We start from the raw sequence: 26326 nt of genomic DNA on the forward strand, positions 1-26326 counted from the left end.
AAAAATGCTGCAAATACGGCGCTAAAAAAGTATAAATATGGTTGATGTGTCACTGTTTTTGGGCTCTAGTTTCACAGTGATCAGGTTCTGCATGGGTTTAAGAATGATAACTAAAATAAGAACACAAGAACAATGTATCATGTAGAAAGTAATTTAGGACCACATAATGTTATCAAATGAAATGCAAAATGTACCACACATGTGAAGAGGTAATTGCTACTAATAAGATTACAAATAGACTCAGAATAGACTGGCATCTGTGCAGCTGTCAATGGATATGCAGAACAAATAGCCAGGAAATTGTTTCAAATCATCTTGTCACTCTTTGTTTTAGGGCAACTCAAGCAATGAGAGATTTTCATACAAAGCACACCCATAACAAATATTTGCATTTACTTTAGAAGATTCCGGTTTTCAAAAACTATTTATTTTAACTTTCTGAAAGACCCGTGGAAACGCTTCTATGCCAGCTTAACACTCAGGTAAGCAAATGGCAGACAAATGAAAACAGGACATTATTCATATGTTTTCGATGACAAAGAACCAATTTGTTGTATTAGTCGAGATCGTTTTAGAAAGGACATGCACCCTAGGAAGTTTCCTAACTTCATGTTTCACTTGTATTTCATGCTGTCCTTTTGTGCACCATGTTCTAGACCGGATACATAGATTGGAGGGGAAGATATTTTAGAGTTTTGTCTGTGCATGTTTTGTATTCTGGAACTGCAGTGTCACTTCAGTGTGGCCTATGTCATAGCAGTGTCAGCTGTAACAGGAAACCACAGAAGCTTGTCGCGGATATTGAGACCTCGCCTCTGGACACAATTCTTAGGGCAACGCACAGAAAAAGCCTTCCTAGTAGAGAGACATTCACTGTAACAGTGTGCATTTTGCTGTTACATGAGTTCTTCTGATTTTTCTTCTGAATTTGTTTCACCTTCCTAAAGATGTATATAGTGGAGTAAAATTGGGGGCCAGGCAGGAACTAGTTGTACTTTCATTGGACTCTACTCACTTTCCACCATAAGTCTGTTGTTTTTCTCTTCCCACACCTGCATTTGGCACTGAGCTTGAATGGCAACTAAGTGGAAAGGAGCAGCAAGTGAAGTGATGCAGGTGATTGATTGAGACCTACAACTGCTGAGGTGACCTACAGGTGCTAATCCACCATCTAGCTGCCTACCCACTTTGCGCTGTACCATGATCCTCCGTTTTCCTCCCTTAATCACTGTTTGCTAGACACATTCCTGTATCTATCTGCTGCATATTTCTGGATCTGTATTCCTGCACCTCTGCAATCATGCATCTTTCCTGCACCTCCTCACCTGTCATGCCTCCACCCCTTACCAAAACAGTGAAAAGGATGGTACGGCATCTAGCAAGTCAAATACGATCACTGGAGGTAAGGCTTCAAGAACCAAACCAACATGTTTGCACTGAGAGAAAATGAACAGGTGTGAAAAGGTTAAAAAAGATGTAGAAGGGCAAGGCGGCCCAGCTGGTGGACAGAGAGTTCTAACAGGCCTGAAAACCGAAGTACCTCTGATTTCCTCAGAGACTAAGTCCCAGCCTGAGGTCACCAGTGGTCACCCACGAGTGGGAGTCTAATGGGATGCCTTGAGTGACCCAAGTCCTTTGACCCCTTCAAACACCCTAAATATTCTTTGCACTGCTGAAAACTGCACTGATCTAAAAATTCTCCAACAAATCAAAGAGTGGGGGCAAACCACATTGGAGAGTAAAGACTTTGGGGTTCATTCTGACCCTGGCGGCCGGTGACCGCCAGGGTCACCGACCACGGGAGCACCGCCAACAGGCTGGCGGTGCTCCCTCGAGCATTCTGACCGCGGCGGTTCAGCCGCGGTCAGAAACGGAAAGTCGGCGGTCTCCCGCCGACTTTCTGCTGCTCGGGGGAATCCTCCATGGTGGCGGAGCGCGCTCCGCCGCCGTGGGGATTCTGACACCCCCTACCGCCATCCTGTTCCTGGCGGGACTCCCGCCAGGAACAGGATGGCGGTAGGGGGTGCCGCGGGGCCCCTGGGGGCCCCTGCAGTGCCCATGCCAATGGCATGGGCACTACAGGGGCCCCCGTAAGAGGGCCCCGCAAAGTATTTCAGTGTCTGCAAAGCAGACACTGAAATACGCGACGGGTGCAACTGCACCCGTCGCACCTTCCCACTACGCCGGCTCCATTCGGAGCCGGCGTCCTCGTGGGAAGGTAGATTTGCCCTGGGCTGGCGGGCGGCCTTTTGGCGGCCGCCCGCCAGCCCAGGGCAAATCTCAAAATACCCTCAGCGGTCTTGTGACCGCGGAGCGGTATTTTGTCGGGGGAACATTGGCGGGCGGCGAATGTTAGAATCACCCCCTTTCTGTCTCTGAAGAAAAGTTTAAAAGTTCCCTAGGCTACTCTCTAAAACTGGAATGTCAGTCTTAAAAGAACTACAAATATATGCTTAGCCAGATGCCTGTTGAGAGTAGGTAATAATTCAACAAAGGAAGGGTGGTGTCCCGTAAGAGACCTAGGGCCAGATGTAGCAAAGGTTTTTACCCATTCTGTGTCTATGGGAAAAAGTGTTCGTACATGTGGCCCCTACTAGAGACAACCAACTCTGAACCACTGAAAGGGTACCTCATAAATTAAGCAGAGGATTTTTATGATCAATAATGACTTACCATTAATGTAACAAAACGCCATGCACAGTAAAGATACACATATGGTTTCACCCAATCAATTAGCCAAGGATATGGGACCCAACATCATTGGTAGCAACTTACTTTGAAAAGCACGAAAATGCTTGACAGATGTATGGGATCAGCAGTTAGGGTCAAGATACACCATCCTACAATAACGAACAAGAAGTGCACCACAGGAATTGGAACAATCAGAGAAAGCAAATTCTAGTAACTAACAGACAATGAACGCTATGGAAAAAATACCTCCAAGATGCTCAAATGCTACTTATTAGAAGGTATACCACATTCCAAGGACTGCCCCAATCATTATTTCAAAATATAGAAATTATGACTCAATTATAGTATACAGAAACAGGAATCAATTTGTCCATCAATACACTATTTCTCAGCAGCACTCTAACTACCTACAACTACCAAATTTAGCAGAAACAAGATTCCCAGTACTTAACAGAAATTTAGATGAACCCAACCTAACCTATAACATGAAATAGAATCCTTAGCAAAATTGCCAGCACGTCTATCAAGTCTAGTAAAAAAATGGGAAATCTAGAAGATAATATAAACTTGAACAGCAAATAAATGCAGATGTCCTTTGTGATTGCTCAGACCCATGAGTAGATCAATTATTGAATGCACAATCAATGGCTAATGACATTTATTCCTGTGGGATGGCGGATAGCTGACATCAGGTCTGGCTCCAACTGGGCACACAGTTCCTGGATTGTGGCACGATCAAGCCTGTAGGTGATGATCACGTGTCGTTCCTCCATTGTCGATAGGTCCACCAGCGGTCTGTACACTGGAGGGTGCCGTCATCTCCTCACATGCCCCAGCGGACGGTGCCTATGGAGGAGAACAGCGAGCAGAGAGTCAACCAACTCTGAGGTACGTAAACACAGCTTACTCTGAAAATATTAATAAATCCAAATTTGCCTGTATGAGTGGTTAGGCAAGGCCTAGGTATGTGTGACGCAGTCAAAAATAATGCCATGTGGGCCCCTGAAATGGCGGCTGCCTGACCTGTAAAGGGGGACAGGGGTATATGAGGTAACTGCGCTGGCGTCCTACACCATTGCGGTAGGCGGTCGAAGACCGCAGCGCAATTCTGCATTGGTTAACATTGGGCCCTATGGGTCCCAGGAGCCAATGACGATGTACGCCGGCGTTGACGGTATGCACCGCCGCAGACGTGACCGCTATTTTCTATCTGTTCAATCACTCGATACCTGATCTTCGACAGGAGCGGACCTACACTGCAAGTGCTGCTGTGACCTCAGTCTGGAAGAGACAATGGCTCGTCTGTCTGGGGAAAGGGCCCCTGCCTTGAGCACGGAGGAGTTGGAGAAACTTGTGGATGGGGTCCTCCCCCAGTACACGCTACTCTACGGTCCTCCAGACAAACAGGTAAGTACACTGTGAGCATGCTGTATGGGCAATGCCTGTGTGGAGTGGGGTGGATGAAAGATAGGGGGGGGCAAAAATGAGGCGTGCAAGAAACGACGGTGAGTGCATGTGCGTCATGGCAAGGGTAGGGATGCGGGCCAATGACTGTGACAGTGCAGTTGGTAATTACTTCTCTTTTCCCCTGTACAATTCCTATAGGTCAGCTCCCACCAGAAGAAGGACATCTGGTGTGCCATCGCCAAGGAAGTCCAGACCCTGGGTGTCTACCACAGACGGATCACCCACTGCTGGAAAAGATGGGAGGACATTCGCCGCTGGAGCAAGAAGACGGCGGAGGCCCAGCTGGGGATGGCCTCCCAACGTGGGAGGGGTGCCCGTTGCACCATGACTCCCCTGATGTTCAGGATCCTGGCGGTGGCATATCCCGACTTGGATGGGCACTTGAGGGTATCACAGCAGACACAAGGTGGTGAGTACACTCTCATTCTGCTGATTCAGTGCATATTTTAGGTGTCTGGGTGGGGGAGGTGGGCTGTGGGTTCCCCTAGGTCAAGGCGAGGTTGCTAGTTACGTTCCCTTCTTCAGGCAGGCCCTGTGGCACCCCACCTGTGTACAGTGCCAACTACACCTAGTCAGGCTCCTGTGACATCATGTGTGCAGAAATCGGCCATAGCCTTGTAAGCCATGTCCCAGGGATTGAATAGTGTAGCCCAAGTGCGCGGCGTAGTGCAGGGGGCTTCTGTGTCTGTCGTGTCCGCCAACGGTAGCGGTATTGCATGCACTGAAAATGTTTTTCTTCTGTCTCCTCCCCTTTTTGTGGTCTCCCTGTACTTGTGTGCATTAGCATCATCAGGCGGAGGAGCAGTGGCACCGGAGCAGGAGGGAGCTGGCCCTGGAGGGCGACACTACAGACTCCGAATTCACCAGTGGGATGGAGGGCGAGGGGAGCTCCACAGCGGGGACAGGAGCTGACACCAGCGAGACGGACTCCTCCTCTGATGGGAGCTCCCTTGCGGTGGTGGCACCATCTGTGCCCCCGCATCTACAGGTACAGCCGCCACCCCCCCTACCAGCACCACCCTACCAGCAGCCCCTCACCCCGTGCCCGCTCACCCAGGAGGGTGGGCATTACCTTTGCCCCAGGCACCTCAGACCCTGCCCCTGTCACCCTTGCTGCCCTCAGTGAGGAGGCCATTGACCTCCTCAGGTCCCTCACTGTTAGTCAGTCTACCATTTTGAATGCCATCCAGGGTGTAGAGAGGCAGTTGCAACAAACCAATGCATTCCTGGAGGGCATTCACTCTGGTCAGGCAGCCCTTCAGCGAGCTTTTCAGACTCTGGCCTCAGCACTGATGACAGCCATTGTCCCTGTCTCTAGCCTCCCCCCTCCAACTTCCTCCACCCAGACCCACACCCCTGTACCTCAGCCTATCCCAAGCACACCATCAGACCAGCATGCACACACGTCAACACGCAAGGGAAGCTCTGGCAAACATAAGCACCACACATCCCACAGGCACTCACGCAAGCATCACACACATGCAGACACACCAACTTCCACTGCCTCCACTGTGTCCCCCTATTCCTCGTCTCCCTCCTCCCTCCCTGTCTCGTCTCCACTCACACTTGCAAGCACTACATCCTCAGCCACGTCCATCACCAGCATACCCACCACCACACCCCGCTCACGTGCACTCACCACCCCCACTACCATTCACACATCCTCTCTCCCAGTGTGTCTGTGAGGCCACCTCCCAAGGTACACAAACGGAGCCACACACCCACCCAACAGCCATCCACCTCACGACAGCCGCCAGCCCATGCACCTTCACCCAAAGTTACCAAAAGTACACCGCCTACAACCACTACCTCTTCTTCCACTCACAAACCCCCTCCAGCTACCCATCCCAGTGTTCCTAAGAAACTTTTCCTGGCAAGCCTTAACCTCTTTCCATCACCTCCCCCACCCCGTCAGTCTCCTAGGGCCCGACTCTCCAGGTCCCAACCTAGCACCTCAGCCACATCATCGGCGGAACCAGTGGTGCCAGTACTCACCGGATTATGGAGGGCACCATGCAGCAGGGCAGGCAGTGTGGCAAGGAGCCAGAGCATGGACACTTCCCCACCTGTCAAGCATAAAAAGTTGGACAGTGCCCGGCGAGAGAGGGGAAAGAAACCAGCCACCAAATCCGCTCCAAGGGGTACAGTTGGGAGTGTGGAGACAGCTGCGACACCATCCAAGGGGGGAAAGGGGCACAGTAAAACCGGCAAGTCTGGGAAGATCAGCACGACGGACAAGACCGCCACCAGCCCCGCTGCCCAGGAAGCGACTGCCAGCAGCAGCCCGCTGCCACAGACAGGACTGCCAGCAGCCCAGCTGCCCAGGAAGCGACCGCCAGCAACAGCCCCGCTGCCACAGACAGGACCGCCACCAGCCACACTGCCCAGGAAGCGACCGCCAGCAGTAGGCCCGATGCCCAGGAAGCGACCACCAGCAGCAGCCCCGCTGCCACAGATAGGACCGCCAGCTGCCACACTGCCCAGGAAGCGACCGCCAGCAGCAGCCCCGCTGCCACAGACAGGACTGCCAGCAGTCACACTGCCCAGGAAGCGACCGCCAGCAGCATCCCCGCGACCCAGGAAATGACTTCCAGGGAGCCACCCCGCTGCCACAGACAGGACCGCCAGCAGCCCCGCTGCCCAGGAAGCGACTGCCAGCAGCAGCCCCACTGCCCAGGAAGTGACCGCCACCAGCAGCCCCGCTGCCACAGACAGGACTGCCAGCAGCCACACTGCCCAGGAAGCGACCGCCAGCAGCATCCCCGCGACCCAGGAAACGACTGCCAGCAGCCGCCTCGCTGCCACAGACAGGAACGCCAGCAGCTGAACCGCTGCCCAGGACACCACCGCCAGAAGCCCCGCAGGGCAGAACAAGACCGCCAGAAGCTGAACCGCTGCCCAGAACACCGCCGCCACAAGCACCGCTGCCAAGAACACCACCACAGGCACCGCTGCACAGGACACCGCTGCCACAAGCACCACTGCCAAGGACACCGCCACAAGCACCGCTGCCAAGGACACCGCCACAGGCACCGCTGCCCAGGACACCGCCGCCACAAGCACCGCTGCCAAGGACACCGCCACAAGCACCGCTGCCAAGGACACCGCCACAAGCACCTCTGCCAAGGACACTGCCACAGGCACCGCTGCCCAGGACACCGCCGCCAGCAGCCCCGCAGGCCAGTCAGCGCAAATGATTCCAACACTACTGAGTCTGCCACGGGCAGGATGAAGCACTCTGGGCACAATGCCCCCTACAGAACCAGTGGAGAGATACATCCACTACCTCAGCCCTTGGCAGGATGAAGCACTCTGGGCACAAGGCCCCCTCCAGAACCAGTGGTGACTGTTATCCACTTGAGTGACTGTGGCTTTGCACTCCCCAGGATTGAACAGTGGGCAAACCACCCACTGTAGAGACTTGAGACACTGTGGCTTTGCACGCCCCTGGATTGAACAGTGGGCAAACCACGTACTGTAGAGACTTGTGAGACTGTGGCTTTGCACTCCCCAGGATTGAACAGTGGGCAAACCACCCACTGTAGAGACTTGAGAGACTGTGGCTTTGCACTCCCCGGGATTGAACAGTGGGCAAACCACCCACTGTAGAGACTTGTGAGACTGTGGCTTTGCACTCCCCAGGACACATCAATGGGCATGGAGCCCCCTTGTGGATCTGGCATCGTGCACTCAACCGGCTGAGCTGCCCCCCCTTCCCTTCCCCCTGAGGTGCCTGTTTTATTTCTATCTGATGCCCCTGCAGTGTTCTCTCCATTTTGATCGGGTATTGAGTGTGGGCCTCGCCCATGCCTTTTGAGCCCAGTGATCCAAGGACTATGATGGTGGAATCCCTTGGACTTGTGTTCTTGGTGTATATAATTATATATAGTATAAATGTATATATTTGTTTATAGTTTTGATTCATGTCTTTGAATATATCACAATTATTCAACTCATTTCCTTTTGTCCTTGCATTCTTCCAGGGGGGTTGGGGGTGTTACTGTGATGTATCAACATGTACTTGTGTGTGTGTTGTAGTGGGTGAGGGTGGGGGTGGGGGATTTGCGTGTTGCATGTGTATGTCACTGTTTTTTCCCTCCCCCCTCCCCTGTGTCTTAGGTGCAGTACTCACCGTTGTCTTCGCCGCCTGCGTTCGTGCTCCTGGTAGAGGAGCAGGAAGATAAAGGCTGGTAGAATTTGGAGCTCCGGTTCCATGGCGTCCTGGTTCCTCGTGGGGTGTGGAGAGGTGAGCGTTTTCCCTTTGAAGTCCTGTTTCCGCTGTGTTTTTGTTAACGGTGAATCCACCCCGGAAAAGGTGGCGGATTGGTGGGTTGTAATACTGTGGGCGGTACATTGTCCTCCGCCTGTCTGTTGGCGGTTACCGCTGCGGTGTTTGAACTGCCGTGGCGGTCGGAGTGTTAAAGTGGCTGTCTATGTTGGCGGTTTCCGCCATGGTCGTAATTCCATTTGTATTCACTGCCGGCCTGTTGGTGGTTTTACCTCCGCTTTAACACCGACCGTCAGGGTTGTAATGACCACCAATATATCTCCAATAAAATAAACCAATAGTTCAGTATGTTGGAAGTCAGAACTAAGTTAAGAAGTACTAACCAAAGCATGTCATGTTCAACTTGTAGACAATTACCAACTGAATACCTCAAAGACCAGAGCAAGCACTCTAAAGGGACATTCTGCTAACCAATATCTCACCTCTTCTGCTAGTGTTAATATTCTTTTACCAAAGTGAGAATGTACTATTCTATGCAATTGTCCAATATGACACTTGTGTTGTGAGCTTGTATGTGCTGTGAAATATATGTACTGTGCATCCCATTGCCTGTGTAAAGTGTATGCTGTGGAGGAAAGGAATGACTTATACTAATGATGTGGTAACTAGGAGCGATAGAAATGCTTTTTTATGTTACAACTCTTTTCATGAGGAAGGGTGGAAGTGTTGTTTTACAGACATTGTATCTTAAAGTTTGGTAGATGTCCTATTTGTGTTTTAGTACTCTGCCTAAGAGCTATATAGGATCTGCTTGCATCTCCTACAAACTGATCCTCTTCCTAGGAGTGGTTGAAGTGTTGATTGTTTTGCTGATGCTATACCCTGGAAGTGGAGTAATTACTCACCTTAATCGTTTTGTGGGAGTGTTAGTTGCAAGAAACACAACATTGGGAAAACTAAGACAGTCATGGCACTCTCCATTTAAGGAAAGCAAAACCAGTCTTCCTAGAAAGTTACTTCAGAACTCCTGCTCCAGCCCTTGCATGGGGGCAACCTCCAGTTCCAATGAATCCTACATGCTGCAGTACCTATCAAATGCCTGTGGAAATATAATTACATATTCCTACCTTAACAGAATGCCTGTGGTGCCCCTCACCAGCATTCACCTTCTACAAACACAGCTCATTTGGGCCTCATGTATAAAATGTCCTTTTACAAATTGGGGCCAGATGTAGCAAAAAACAATTTTGCGACTTGCAAATTGCGAGTCATACCGACTCGCAAATTGCAACTCGCAAAATACTATGCAGAAAAGTGTCTCAGACACCTTCTGTGACTCGCTATGGGGTCGCAAAGACCCACCTCATGAATATTATTGAGGTGGGTCGCAAATTGTGACCCCATAGCGAGTCCCTGCACTCACAGGGATGGTGGCCTGCTGGAGACAGCAGACATCCATGTCTGTGATTGATTTTTTTAATAAAGCAGTTTTTTTATTTTTTATTGCAGCCCTTTTTCCTTAAAGGAAAACGAGTTGCAATTCAAATAAATAATGAAACCATTTGGTTTCATTTTTTCAGAGTAGGCATGGGGAACCCTTCCCGTTTGCGAATGCGTTACCACCCACTTCAAGTGGGTGGTAACTGCGAGTTGGTTTGTGACCGCATTCGCGGTCACAAAGTAACTCAGCATGGCGATGCGGTCGCAAATAGGAAGGGAACACCCCTTCCTATTTGCGAGTCGCATCCTCAAATTGCGAGTCGGTACCGACTCGCAATTTGAGGATCAGCATCGCGTTTGGCCTTTTGCATGCCAAAAACTCTGAAAAACGCAGTTTGCGGCATGCAAAAGGCTTTCTTCATCTGGCCCTTAGTTACATATTAGTCACCAACTGTTTCCATCTTTGGTGTGAGGTTTGGGGACTAAGACCACTGGGCTAGCTCATGGGCTGTCAGAGTGCCCAATTACTCCCAGTTACAGCATCTAGTGGACTTCCACCTTGATGCTTTCCTTAACTTGGTCAGACTGTCTGAATATTTTGTTTTTGACAGGCATGCTGTCTCCTGTGTCCACATCATGGGTACACAGGTGTGTCCACGTCATGGGTACACAGGTATGTCTGACCAGGGGTTAGGGAAAAGAGCTCAGCAAACTGTTGCAGGACCTTCCTACAATCAGATTGCTGTTGGCTAGAGAGGGTGTCTGAGTAGATCACTCCATCAACTGAGCCATCTTTAGGGTCTGAGGAGAGGAGATCAGGGAGAAGTTCACTCTCAGCTTCCTGGTCCTCATCTGTTACCATCAACAGATTCACATCAGCCCTGTCATGGAAGAGCTTAAGGCGGTTCACATGGATCACCCTCTTGGGGCTCCTGCTAGTGCCTAGGTCCACCAGGTAGGTGACCTGACTCTTCTTTTCTAGCACCGGGTAAGGGCCACTCCATTTGTCCTGAAGTGCCCTGGGAGCCACAGGCTCCAGAACCCAGACTTTCTGCCCTGGTTGAAATTCAACCATTGCAGCCTTTTGGTCATACCAAAACTTCTGGAGCTGTTGGCTGGCCTAAAGGTTTTTACTTGCCTTTTCCATGTACTCTGCCATCCTTGAACGTAGGCCAAGTACATAGTCCACTATGTCTTGTTTAGGCTCATGAAGAGGTCTCTCCCAGCGTTCTTTCACAAGAGCTAGTGGTCCCCTTACAGGGTGGCCAAACAGAAGTTCAAAGGGTGAGAACCCTACTCCCTTCTGAGGCACCTCTCTGTAAGCGAAAAGCAGACATGGCAAGAGGACATCCCATCTCCTTTTGAGTTTTTCAGGGAGCCCCATGATCATGCCTTTTAATGTCTTGTTGAATCTCTCAACAAGGCCATTAGTTTGTCGATGGTATGGTGTAGTGAATTTGTATGTCACTCCACACTCATTCCACATGTGTTTCAGGTATGCTGACATGAAGTTGGTACCTCTGTCAGACACCACCTCCTTAGGAAAACCCACTCTGGTAAAAATACCAATGAGGGCCTTGGCTACTGCAAGGGCAGTAGTCGACCTAAGGGGAATTGCTTCAGGGTATCTAGTAGCATGATCCACTACTACTAGTATGTACATGTTCCCTGAGGCTGTGGGAGGTTCCAGTGGACCCACTATGTCCACACCCACTCTTTCAAAGGGGACCCCCACCCCTGGAAGTGGAATGAGGGGGGCCTTTGGGTGTCCACCTGTCTTACCACTGGCTTGACAGGTGGTACAGGAGACACAAAATTCCTTGACTTTCTGGGACATGTTGGGCCAGTAGAAGTGGTTGACTAGTCTCTCCCATGTCTTGGTTTGTTCCAAATGCCCAGCAAGAGGAATATCATGGGCTAAGGTCAGTATGAACTCCCTAAACTCCCGAGGCACTACCACTCTCCTAGTGGTACCAGGTTTGGGATCTCTTGCCTCAGTGTAAAGGAGTCCATCTTCCCAATAGACCCTATGTGTTCCAGTTTTCTTGCCATTGGACTCTTCAGCAGCTTGCTGCCTAAGGCCTTCAAGAGAGGGACAGGTTTCTTGCCCCTTACACAACTGCTCCCTTGAGGGTCCCCCTGGGCCTAAGAGCTCAACCTGAAAGGGTTCTAACTCCATAGGCTCAGTTCCCTTAGAGGGCAGTCCTCTTTTTGTTGTTGTGTTGCAGCTGGTTTCGCAGTTGTCTTTCCTTTTCTCTTGGTAGGCTGGGCCCTTTTTCCAGGCTCCAACTCTACTTTTTCACCCTGAGCCTTGCACTGTGCCCTTGTCTTGACACACCAGTTCAGGGATACCCAGCATGGCTGCATGGGTTTTCAATTCTACCTCAGCCCATGCTGAGGACTCCAGGTCATTTCCAAGCAAACAGTCTACTGGGATATTTGAGGAGACCACCACCTGTTTCAGGCCATTGACCCCTCCCCACTCTAAAGTTACCATAGCCATGGGATGTACTTTAGTCTGATTGTCAGCGTTGGTGACTGGATAAGTTTGTCCAGCCAGGTATTGACCAGGGGAAACCAGTTTCTCTGTCACCATGGTGACACTGGCACCTGTATCCCTCAGGCCTTCTACACTTGTCCCATTAATTAAGAGCTGCTACCTGTATTTTTGCATGTTAGGAGGCCAGGCAGCCAGTGTGGCTAAATCCACCCCACCCTCAGAGACGAATGTAGCTTCAGTGTGACACCTGATTTGCTCTGGGCACACTGTTGATCCCACTTGGAGACTAGCCATTCCAGTGTTAGCTGGAGTGGAGTTAGAAGTGGTACTTTTGTTGGGACAGGCCTTGTCTCCAGTTTGGTGTCCAGGCTGATTACAGCTACGACACCAGGCCTTTTTGGGATCAAAGTTTTTACCCTTGTACCCAAAATTGTTTTGTGGAGAGGCTCTGGGCCCACCCTCCTGTGCAGGTTTTTGGGGGCCTGTAGAAGACTCTTTACTATTTTTGTTTTTGGATGTCTCAACACTCTTCCCCTGGGGAGGCTTTGTGACCCCTTTCTTTTGGTCACCCCCTGTGGAAGTTTTGGTCACCCTAGTCTTGACCCAATGGTCCGCCTTCTTTCCCAATTCTTGGGGAGAAATTGGTCCTAGGTCTACCAGATGCTGATGCAGTTTATCATTTGAACAATTACTTAATAGGTGTTCTTTCACAAATAAATTGTACAGCCCATCATAATCATTTACACCACTGCCTTGAATCCAACCATCCAGTGTTTTTACTGAGTAGTCCGCAAAATCAACCCAGATCTGGCTCGAGGTTGTTTGAGCCCCCCTGAATCTAATTCTATACTCCTCAGTGGAGAATCCAAAGCCCTCAATCAGGGTACCCTTCATGAGGTCATAAGATTCTGCATCTTTTCCAGAGAGTGTGAGGAGTCTATCCCTACACTTTCCAGTGAACATTTCCCAAAGGAGAGCACCCCAGTGAGATCTGTTTACTTTTCTGGTTGCACAAGCCCTCTCAAAAGCTGTGAACCATTTGGTGATATCATCACCATCTTCATATTTAGTTACAATCCCTTTAGGGATTTTCAACATGTCAGGAGAATCTCTGACCCTATTTATGTTGCTGCCACCATGGATGGGACCAAAACCCATCTCTTGTCTTTCCCTTTCTATGGCTAGGAGCTGTCTCTCCAAAGCCAATCTTTTGGCCATCCTGGCTAACAGGAGGTCATCTTCACTGAGGCTATCCTCAGTGATTACAGACGTGCTGGACCCTCCTGTGGGGGAAGCAGCATCTCTGACTATCACAGTTGGAGACAGGGCTTGAGGGGCCCTGATCTCCCTAAGTAAGACTGGAGGGGGGGAATTCTCCTCCAAGTCACTATCTTCATCCTCTGTGAGGTCATCCTCAGAGGGGTTGGCTTTTTCAAACTCTGCCAGCAGCTCCTGGAGCTGTTGTTTGGAGGGTCTTAAGCCAACTGGGATTTTCTTTATTTTGCAGAGAGACCTTAGCTCCCTCATCTTAAGATGGAGGTAAGGTGTGAGGTCGAGTTCCATCACATTCTCTTCTGCACTAGACATTATGGGCCTGATTCTGACCCTGGCGGTCATGGACCGCCTGTGCCGGGGTCGGAGGATGCACCGCCAACAGGCTGGCGGTGCATCCAGGCCAATTCTGACGCGGTCAGAAAAGGGAAACCGGCGGTTTGCCGCCGGTTTTCCCCTGGCCTCAAGAATCCTCCATGGCGGCGCTGCAGGCAGCGCCGCCATGGGGAATCCGACCCCCTTCCCGCCAGCCTGGTTCTGGCGGTTTTGACCGCCAGGACCTGGCTGGCGGGAACGGGTGTCGTGGGGCCCCTGGGGGCCCCTGCAGTGCCCATGCCAATGGCATGGGCACAGCAGGGGCCCCCTAACAGGGCCCCACAAAGATTTTCAGTGTCTGCATAGCAGACACTGAAAATCGCGACGGGTGCAACTGCACCCGTCGCACCCTTTCCACTCCGCCGGCTCCATTCGGAGCTGGCATCCTCGTGGAAGGGGGTTTCCCGCTGGGCGGGCGGCCTTCTGGCGGTCGCCCGCCTGCCCAGCGGGAAACTCAGAATTACCGCAGCGGTCTTGTGACCGCACTGCGGTATTCTGGTGGGGGAACTTTGGCGGGCGGCCTCCGCCGCCCGCCGAAGTCAGAATCACCCCCTATGTTTCTAAAAGTTGGAATACTTTTTAAGAATCTAAAACTATTTCTAGAACTTAATTCAAACTTTCGCAAAACTTTTAAACTCTAAAAGAAATGCTAACAGGGTCTAACACAAGGCCCTAGCAGGACTTTTAAAAATTTAGAAAAATAGCCCAAATTGCAAAAATCAGTTTCTAATGACAATTTTTGGAATTTAGTCGTGTGATCAGGTATTGGCTGAGTAGTCCAGCAAATGGAAAGTCTTGTACCCCACTGCTGATCCACCAATGTAGGAAGTTGGCTCTGTATGCACTATTTCAAAGTAAGGAATAGTATGCACAGAGTCCAAGGGTTCCCCTTAGAGGTACGATAGTGGCAAAAAGAGATAATACTAATGCTCTATTTTGTGGTAGTGTGGTCGAACAGTAGGCTTATCAAAGGAGTAGTGTTAAGCATTTGTTGTACATACACAAGCAATAAATGAGGAACACACACTCGGAGACAATTCCAGGCCAATAGGTTTTTGTATAGAAAAATATATTCTTAGTTTATTTTAAAAAACACAGGTTCAAATTTTACATGTAATACTTTAAATGAAAGGTGTTGCAGGTAGGTACTTTAGGAACTTTGAATAATCAAAATAGCATACACAGTTTTCATATAAATCACATATAGCTATTTTAAAACTAGACACTGCAATTTTCAACAGTTCCTGGGGGAGGTAAGTGTTTGTTAGTTTTTGCAGGTAAGAAATCCACCTACGGGGTTCAATTTTGGGTCCAAGGTAGCCCACCGTTGGGGTTTCAGAGCAACCCCAAAGTTACCACACCAGCAGCTCAGGGCCAGTCAGGTGCAGAGGTCAAAGTGGCGCCCAAAACGCATAGGCTTCAATGGAGAAGGGGGTGCCCCAGTTCCAGTCTGCCAGCAGGTAAGTACCCGCGTCTTCGGAGGGCAGACCAGGGGGGTTTTGTAGGGCACCGGAAGGGACACAAGTCCACACAGAAAGTACACCCTCAGCGGCTCCGGGGCGGCCGGATGCATTGTGCAAACAAGCGTCGGGCTTGTAATAGAAAGCAATGGGAGACCAAGGGGTCTCTTCAGCGATGCAGGCAGGCAAGGGGGGACTCCTCGGGGTAGCCACCACCTGGGCAAGGGAGAGGGGCTCCTGGGGGTCAATCCTGCACTGGAGTTCCGATCTTTCAGGTCCTGGGGGCTGCGGGTGCAGAGTCTTTACCAGGTGTCGGGATCTGGGAAACAGGCAGTTGCGGTCAGGGGGAGCCTCAGGATTCCCTCTGCAGGCGTCGCTGTGGGGGCTCAGGGGGGGCAACTCTGGCTACTCACGGTCTCGCAGTCGCGGGGAGTCCTCCCTGAAGTGCTTGTTCTCCACAAGTCGAGCCGGGGGCGTCGGGTGCAGAGTAGCAAGTCTCATGCTTCCGGCGGGAAACTCAAGTTGGTTTAAAGTTGCTCCTTTGTTACAAAGTTGCAGTCTTGGGTGAACAGAGCCGCTGTCCTCAGGAGTTCTTGGTCCTTCTAGAGCAGGGCAGTCCTCTGAGGATTCGGAGGTCGCTGGTCCCTGGGGAAAGCGTCGCTGGAGCAATGTCTTAGAAGGGGGGGAGACAGGCCGGTAGAGCTGGGGCCAAAGCAGTTGGTGTCTCCGTCTTCTCTGCAGGGTTTTTCAGCTTAGCAGTCCTCTTCTTCTTAGGTTGGAGGAATCTGAGTTCCTAGGTTCTGGGGAACCCCTAAATACAGAATTTAGGGGTGTGTTTAGGTCTGGGAGGGTAGTAGCCAATGGCTACTAGCCCTGAGGGTGGCTCTCTCACCCTCTTTGTGCCTCCTCCCAAGGGGAGGGGGTCACATTCCTATCCCTATTGGGGGAATCCTCCATCTGCAAGATGGAGGATTTCTAAAAGTCAGAGTCACCTCAGCTCAGGTTGCCTTAGGGGCTGTCCTGACTGGCCAGTGACTCCTCCTTGTTTTTCTCATTATCTCCTCCGGCCTTGCCGCCAAAAGTGGGGCCATGGCCAGAGGGGGCGGGCAACTCCACTAGCTGGAATGCCCTGGGGTGCTGTAACAAAGGGGGTGAGCCTTTGAGGCTCACCGCCAGGTGTTACAGTTCCTGCAAGGGGGAGGTGATAAGCATCTCCACCCAGTACAGGCTTTGTTACTAGCCACAGAGTGACAAAGGCACTCTCCCCAAGTGGCCAGCAACATGTCTAGAGTGTGGCAGGCTGCTAAAACCAGTCAGCCTACACGGGTAGTTGGTTAAGGTTTCAGGGGGCACCTCTAAGGTGCCCTCTGGGGTGTATGTTACAATAAAATGTACACTGGCATCAGTGTGCATTTATTGTGCTGAGAAGTTTGATACCAAACTTCACAGTTTTCAGTGAAGCCATTATGGTGCTGTGGAGTTCGTGCATGACAGACTCCCAGACCATATACTCTTATGGCTCCCCTGCACTTACAATGTCTAAGGTTTTGCTTAGACACTGTAGGGGCACAGTGCTCATGCCCTGGTGCCCTCACCTATGGTATAGTGCACCCTGCCTTAGGGCTGTAAGGCCTGCTAGAGGGGTGACTTATCTATACTGCATAGGCAGTGTGAGGTTGGCGTGGCACCCTGAGGGGAGTGCCATGTCGACTTACTCGTTTTGTCCTCACCAGCACACACAAGCTGGCAAGCAGTGTGTCTGTGCTGAGTGAGGGGTCCCCAGGGTGTCATAAGATATGCTGCAGCCCTTAGAGACCTTCCCTGGCATCAGGGCCCTTGGTACCAGGGGTACCAGTTACAAGGGACTTACCTGTATGCCAGGGTGTGCCATTTGTGAAACAAAAGTACAGGTTGGGGAAAGAACACTGGTGCTGGGGCCTGGTTAGCAGGCCTCAGCACACTTTCAAATCAAAACTTAGCATCAGCAAAGGCAAAAAGTCAGGGGGTAACCATGCCAAGGAGGCATTTCCTTACACCAACTTTTTGCTACTTGAAATTAATTCTGCAAACTGACCTATATTCTAATATTTCGGTTTACAAAATTTTGAAATGTAGTGGGTCATAATCTGACCTACGTCATCAATATTCAGGAGGCAGGTCATACATTGTGACTCACTGTGATTAGATGTCATTACATGGATGCAGGCCTCCTGGGTTCAGCATAGCACCATGTCTGCACTGGTATTTTAAATAAAAATGAATTATTTTTTAAAATCAACTCGTTTTCCCTAATGGAAATTGAGCTGCATTTAAAAAGAAGAGGTTTGTTTTACTTGTTTGAGAATTGGCAGTAGTCCACTGGACAACTGCCTACTCCTGAACAAACTTTTTTTAAATCATTCATAATAGCAAAGGGGCCCCAGGGGACCCCTTGGCATTTGTGAATGTGTTAGCTCCTCCCTTGTTGATAACATTTCAATGTTTTCCGAAAAAATTTCAGTTGGAAATCATTGACACATATCTCAACAAATCACTGTTTGGAAGGGACATTTAAAACATACCCCTTCCAAATAATAATTTGTTAGGGTTTTCCAAGGCTTTTTATTCGATTCAGTAAAGTGTTATTGAATCAGAAAATGAGTTTACCTCATAATCAAAAAAAAATATGGTTGCAAACCCTATGATTTTGCAAATCATGGCTTTGAACAGCAAAATGTCTGTACATCATGCCCTCCGCCAAGAAACTTTAATGTTGTTATGTACATTTCTTAATATCCTGCAGACCCTAGTATTACTCAAGAAAATCTGTTATGATTGATGGGATCTAGAGATCCAACTAACTAACTAAATCCCTCTTCGAAAATTAGACTTTTATCAAAGTTGTGAGCTAACTTGTAGACGTATTATGAATGTGGTGCACTTTACCTGTTTATGCTATGGCAACCCTTTAAAAGGGATGCTGGGCGCACACAGGTAAAGGGCACCGTATTACAAAGAACACACTGAGGGCAGTGCATTCAAGTGAAACACAGAACAGCTGTATAGAAGCTGCTCTGTGTTTCCCAGTGCAAGCAGCAACCTGCCTTTGAAGAGGGGAAAGAGATCCCCTTGCAGAGGGATGCTGTGAGTGACCGTACCCGCCTATAAGGAGATAAACCTTTCTCCCCCTCAAGAGGACTGCCTTTAAAAGGTGCACTGAAAGTGTGACACCTTTTGGTAGAGCACTTTCAGTGCACCTCCTAAAGGCACGTTGCCTCTGTGCCCACACCAGTAATATGGCACGTCTGCAGAGGCAAAGTGATTCCCTCATTGCTATCAGTGTTACAGAAGGGGATGCACAAGCATCTGTAGCCCCTTCTGTAGTACCATTGTGCCAGGGAGCGCACTAAATGGGCACACACACCTCTTATGCCCACTGGGCACAATGGGTAATATGGCATCAGGATTTCATTGTGCCATTCGGGGTCTTAGGAATGTCTTTATATCCTTTGGCAGATTTGGAGCTCTTAATAACAACCAGAAGACTCATGTCTTGAATACGGTACCCTGGTGATGCAGGATTGAAATAGAAAGAGGAACAAAAACAGCACGTAATTTTTCTTTGAGGTTGTAATTTACTTTACAGTTCAAGCCTGCTTTCTATGTTATTTAGTTGTGTTGTTTTCTGTGATATCCTAATAATTGTTTAGATCCTGAAAGCCTTTACAGAATTCATCAGTTGAATGTTTGGCAGATGATTTCTTCAGGGCTTCTTACTTCATTTTTGTGTTTCTTTTATGTTTAGCCATTTTCTTTTTTTTCAAAATGGATCCACGTTTCAGCCATATGGTGAATATGTTTTACAATGAGTTCTAAATAATTAAGACAGAACATCATGGAACTCTTTTTTAAGTCAGGCTTACTTTTTTAGACAAGAAATTGAAGACTACAAATTGTGGTCATTTCAATTTAATGTATTTGTGCATTTCTTTGAGCGAAAGGCCAGACAAATACCTGGAATTGATATAATAATAAAGCACTTTCAATGTTTTATGTTTCTCTACAACACAAAGTAGATAAAAAGACTATAAATAGTATGCCTAGTACCTCAGTATGAATCATAAAACACAGTGGGAGTCTGTTCTTGGCCTCAGTTAATAATGGTGATTCGATGAAGTCAATTTCTAAACACAGAAAATCTAGAGGGCCACTAACTTTTTTGTTCTGATTTTCTGACTACAAATTGAGCTCCACTCACTGTGGGGTCGAGACAATATCTGGATAAGTATGCCCTCAGTGGCTTATGGAAAAGTATGTGTTAATGTGACTGTTCTCTACCCTAAAGTAGTTGTGCCTGCCCTCTGCAAGGGAGAAATGTAAATGTGGGTCCGTTACCTTGGGACGTTGGAAAACATTATGGATGGGCTGTGTCTGTGAGCCTTGGCATTAAATATAATTTGCTTATTACTATGGCCCTCATTACAACATTGGCGGTAAAAGGCGCTTACCGCCGTGCCGAAGACCGCCAATACACCGCCGCGGCGGCGGGAGACCGCCACAGGTGTTATGACACACATCACGGAATCCGCCGAAATTCAGACACCCACACAAGTCCGCCACACCAAAGGTCAGCGATAAATATGCAGAAACAAATCCTCCACCTCCACGCCAACAGAAACACGCCCATGCTATTACGACCCACGAATGCACGGTCTTTCAACCGCGGTATTCCATTGGCGATACACACCGCCGCGCTCAAAATACACACACCTCTCCAAAACACCGCCACATAGGACAATTCAAAATACACACACCTGATACACATACAAACACCACTCCCACACATCCAGTACAATATAAAACACACACTCACATCACCCACAAACCCCTATGACCACAAATTAGAGACGAAGGCCAGAGAGAGACAGCACAGAATAGATAACACCATCACACAGAGGCACACTACACCATCACCCACACAACATCCACGCACAAAACACCACATACCACTACACCCACCACACTCATCAACACATACACCACCCCACACATCACACACACCACCCCATGTCACGCCAAAGACACCCCGCTTCTCCGAGGAGGAGCTCAGGGTCATGGTGGAGGAAATCATCAGGGTAGAGCCACAGCTATTTGGCGCCAGGAAGAGCTATGGCAAAGAATAGTCGACAGGGTCAACGCTGTAGGACAGCACCCAAGAAATAGGGAGGACATCAGGAAGAGGTGGAACGACCTAGGGGGGAAGGTGCATTCAACGGTATCCAGGCACCACATCGCGGCACAGCGGACTGGCGGCGGACCCCCACCTCTTCCCCCACAACTAACTACATGGGAGGAGCAAGTCTTGTCCATCTTGCATCCTGAGGGCCTCGGAGGAGTCGTCGGAGGAACGGACACTGGTAAGTCTAATCTTCACTATCATATCCCCCACCCTACCTGCAGGCTATCACACACCCCAACCCTCACACCCTCCCCTATCACCCTAACTCCTCACTAATCTACCCATAACACCAACCACCCATCCCAACCCCATGACCTGCATGACACAACTAAGCATGGATACCCATCACTAAAGCATGCCCACTGCACAGACCCACAACACCCCCCAACCATCACCACACAAGCCCCCACACAGGAATGCCTGCACTGGGGTACACGCACACCCAACCATTGCACACCATGAAACACACACATGCAATAATCATGTACTTATACCCCGGCAGGAACCCGAAGGAACGTCACTACACCAGAGGGTCCAGACAACACCACTCCACCCCCAGAAGAGGCCCACAGTGACGACAGCAGCTCTGCCCTACTGGATCTTGATGACCAGCCCGGACCATCGTGGGCCTCAGGACAGTCGGTTCCCCTTGCCCAACCACGGCCCAACACCGAACTTCCTCCCTCTGGTAACACAAGCACAGCACCCACCCAGCGGGCCCATACCTCCCTACCCAGGACAGGTCAATCAGCGGTGTGTCCACCACTAGAGAGCACCCAGGCTAACCCACCACCCCAACAACAACATGGACCTGGGGGCAGTGGTATTGGTCACACGGTCCAGGGGACGGAGGCACAGGAACACAGGGGAACTGGGAGGGCTGATGTGCGACAGAGGGAGGACAGGCCAAGGGAACCCACTCTCCACGAGGACCTATCCTCCATCATGGGAGCATACCACCACTCCCAGGAGACGATGGCAACGGTCCTGGACAAGTTGCAGGAGACCCTGTGCCTGCAGAAGGAGCAGTATTTGGAGTTCAGGAAGGAGCTCAGGACCATCGGCTCTGCCCTGGGCACCATCGTAGGGGTGCTGACGGACATTCAAAAGACTTTGAGGGACACCGTGGCACTCCAAAGGGCCCCTGACACTAGCCAGGACGACAAACTGCCCACCACCTCCGCCGGCGCTAGTGGACAGGAGGCCCGGCCACAGGACCACCACACCAGCACCCCACCCCCTGCAGATGGACAACCACCACGCAAGCGGGCCCTGAGATCCAGGAACAGGACACAGCAAGATGGCAAGACCCCCGCCAGGAAATAAGACTACCTTGATTGTCCCCCCACTGTCCCACTTTGTTACCCTGTCCAGATTGGAACTGCCCCAGCTCCACTTCCAATGGGCAGATGTGCAATGTACCTGTGAGACCAATAGACTGGACTCTGCCATGGACATTATTCCACCATGACCTCTCCCCATTTCACAACCCCCCTACATTTTTATGCACTTCAATAAACACCCTTGAAACCTCAATAATATTGGAGTCAGTCAATGATTGTGAACTTTGTATTGTCAATTACAGTGTTAAAAAAGGTTAGCCATTGGAAGGTCAACATACCTATGTCACACATCACAAGCCTTTCAAGGGTGCAAGCTGTTGACACATAGGTCAACACATTAGTGAAACTGAAATGGAAGGGGACAACTCAGTTAACAAATAGGGAGTGAAATGTAGGTACAGGATAGAGGTAGACGTGTGAAATGTAATATAATGTGAAACATGGAATTGTACTCACCTGTGTCTCATTGAAAATATTGCTGTATGACTGACTCCCTGTTGTCGTTTTCATCTTCATCAGCTTCATCCTCATCACTGTCCACAGGCTCCCCAGGCTCCCCCGCTGCAACAACACCATCATCTGGATCATCCTCCTGCAGAAAAGGCACCTGGCATCGCAATGCCAAGTTATTGAGCATGGAGCAGGCGATGATGATGTCGCACACCTTCTTCGGTGAGTACAATAGGGACCCACCTGTCATATGGAGGCGCCTGAACCTGGCCTTCAGGAGGCCGAAGGTCCGCTCGATTACCCTCCTAGTCCGCCCATGGGCCTCATTGTAGCGTTCCTCTGCCCTGGTCCTGGGATTCCTCACTGGGGTCAGTAGCCAGGACAGGTTGGGGTAACCAGAGTCCCCCAATAGCCATACACAGTGCCTCTGGAGTTCACCCATCATATCAGGGATGCTGCTATTCCGCAGGATGTAGGCGTCATGCACTGAGCCAGGGAACATTGCATTTACCTGGGAGATGTACTGGTCTGCCAAACAGACCATCTGGACATTCGTCGAATGATAACTCTTCCTGTTCCTGTACACCTGTTCATTCCTGCGGGGGGGACCAGAGCTACATGGGTCCCATCAATGGCACCTATGACGTTGGGGATATGTCCAAGGGCATAGAAGTCACCTTTCACTGTAGGCAAATCCGCCACCTCAGGGAAAATTATGTATCTCCTTACGTGTTTCAGCAGGGCAGACAACACTCTGGACAAGACGTTGGAAAACATAGGCTGGGATATCCCTGATGCCATGGCCACTGTTGTCTGAAAAGATCCACTTGCTGAGAAATGGAGCACTGACAGCACCTGCACGTGAGGGGGTATTCCAGTCGGATGGCGGATTGGTGACATCAGGTCAGACTCCAACTGGGTACATAGTTCCTGGATTGTGGCACGGTCAAACCGGTAGGTCACGATGACATGTCGCTCTTCCATTGTCAACAGGTCCACCAGCGGTCGGTACACCCGCGGATTCCGCCATCTTCCAATTTGTCCCAACTTACGGTGCCTGAGAAGGACAACAGTGAAAAAACATTCCTCCAGGAATGTACCCACAGTCATACACAAGACTACACCAGACAAATAACCCATCCGGGAAAGGTTTTGAGTGTAGGCCTCGGTATGTGTGACGCAGTAGTAAATTAAGCCATGTGGGACCCTGAAATGGCGGTTGCCTGACCTCTAAAATGGGACAATGGAATTGTGGGGTAACTGCGCTGGCGTTGCACACCGTTGCGGTAGGCGGTCGTAGAGCACGGCGCAATGCTGCATTGGTTAACATTGGACCCTATGGGTCCCAGGAGCCAATGAACAGGTGCGCTGGCGATGATGATGCGCACCGCCGCGGATGTCACCGCCGCGGACGTCACCACCATTTTCTATCTGTTCAATCACTAGATACCTGACCTTCGACAGGAGAGGACCTACTCTGCTAGTGCTGCTGTGACCTCGGTCTGGAAGCGACAATGGCTGCTGCGTCTGGGGAAAGGGCCCCTGCCTTCACTGCACAGGAGTTGGAGAAACTTGTGGATGGGGTCCTCCCCCAGTACACGCTACTCTACGGTCCTCCAGACCAACAGGTTAGTACACAGGGAGCACGTTGTATGGGCAAGGCCTGGGTGGAGAGGGCTGGGTGGATGAGGGAAGGGGGCAGAGTACATAGAACAGTCATGCATGGGGATGAATGGGCCACAGGGATAGAGTTGGGAGGGGACCAATTACAATGACGGTGCAGTAGGTAATGACTGTTCCTCTTTCCTTGTGCATGTCATGTAGGTCAGCGCCCACCAGAAGAGGGACATTAGGCATGCCATCGCCAAGGAGGTCCGGACCCTGGGGGCCCACCAGAGACGGGGCACCCACTGCCGTAAGAGATGGGAGGACATTCGCCGCTGCAGCAAGAAGACGGCATGGGCTCAGCTGGGGATGGCCTCTCAACGTGGGAGGGGTGCCTGTCGCACCATGACCCCCCTGATGTTCCGGATCCTGGCGGTGGCCTACCCGGAGTTGGATGGGCGCTTAAGGACATCACAGCAGACACAAGGGGGTGAGTTCAACCTCATGCAATGGACTTTGCGTGCTGTGGAGCTGTCTGGGTGGGGGTGGTGGGCTGTGGGTGTCCCTAGGCCAGGGCGAGTTAGGTAGGCAAGGCCCCTCCGTTATGTAGGCCATGTGGCACTCTACCCCACCTCCAAAAAAAGGCAAATTGATGCATAGTTGCCCCTTTGCCATCCATGTGGGCAGATGTCAACCATTGCCATGTAGGCCATTTCCCAGGAATTGCATGTGCAGAGGGCAGGAGCACGGCGTAATGCAGGGGGCTGCTGCGTTTGTCTTGTCCGCCAACGGTAGCGGTATGCCATGCACTAAAACTCTCTTTCTTCTGTCTCCACCCTTTTCCTGCTCTCCCTGTCCTTCTGTACATCAGCATCATCAGGCGGAGTACAGTGGCACCGGAGCACGAGGGAGCTGCATCCCACATGGCCATGGAGGGCCACACCACAGACTCTGATTTCACCAGTGGGACGGAGGGCGAGGGGAGCTTCACGTCGGCCACAGGATCACCAAACAGCGATACGGACTCGTCCCCTGATGAGAGCTCCCCTGTGGTGGCGGCACCATCTGTGCTCCCCACTTCTACAGGTACAGCCGCCACCTGCCCTACCAGCACCGCCCTCCCAGCAGCCCCTCAGCGTTCGCCCCGTGCCCGCTCACCCAGGAGGGTGGGCATCACCTTCGCCCCAGGCACCCCTGTTGCCCTCAGTGAGGAGGCCATTGACCTTCTCAGGTCACTCACTGTTGGGCAGTCTACCATTGTGAATGCCATCCAGGGTGTAGAACGAGAGTTGAAACACGGTAATGCATTCCTGGAAGGCATTCATTCTGGTCAGGCTGTCCTTCAGCGGACCCTGCAATCTCTGGCCTCAGCACTGATGGCAGCCATTGTCCCTGTGTCCAGCCTCCCCCCTCCAACTTCCTCCACCTAGACCCAATCCCCTGTACCCCAGCCCATCCCAAGCATACCTACAGACCAGCATGCACACAAGTCAACACCCAAAAGTAGCTTAAGCAAACATAGGCACCACACTCACCACAAGCACTCACACAGGCATCAGACCCATACAGACACAGCAACATCCACTGTCTCCACTGTGTCCCCCTCCTTCTCTTCTCCCTCCTCCCTCCCAGTCTCGTCTACACACACACCTGCATGCACCACATCTACAGGCACTAGGACTCGCACCCGGACACCCAGCACCACAAGCCGCTCACCTGCACTCACCACCTCCACTGCCATATACACGTCCCCTGTGTCCTCTCCCAGTGTGTCTGTGACGCCCCCTCCCAAAGTACACAAACGCCGGCAATCACTCACCCAACATCCATCCACCTCACGACAGCCTCCAGTACCTGCATCTTCACCCAAAACACCTAAAGTGACACCGCCTACAACCACCTCCTCTTCCTCCACTCCCAGAGCCCCTGCAACTACCCCTCCCAGTGTACGTCAGAAACTGTCCCTATGTCAAATTGACCTTTTTGCCCCCACCCCCTCCTCCAATTCATCAGTGCCGTCGTAGCGCCTCAGCCAAAATGCCTCCAGTACCAGTGGTGCGTGTTCCAGGTTTTTGGAGTGCCCCGTCCACCAGGGCAGGCAGTAGGACCCAGAGCCAAAGCACTGTCAGCCCACGCCCTGTGAAGGCTCCGAAATTGGAGATTGGACGACGGGACCGTGTCAAGACTCCTGGTGGTACAAACAGTGAAATGGGATCCAAGGCGATTGGTGAGTCATCTGTAACTCAAAAGAAGGTGGGGAAGGTCCCGAGGAAGTCT

This window comes from Pleurodeles waltl, chromosome 12 (assembly GCF_031143425.1).
Source record: "Pleurodeles waltl isolate 20211129_DDA chromosome 12, aPleWal1.hap1.20221129, whole genome shotgun sequence".
Lineage (NCBI taxonomy): Eukaryota > Metazoa > Chordata > Amphibia > Caudata > Salamandridae > Pleurodeles > Pleurodeles waltl.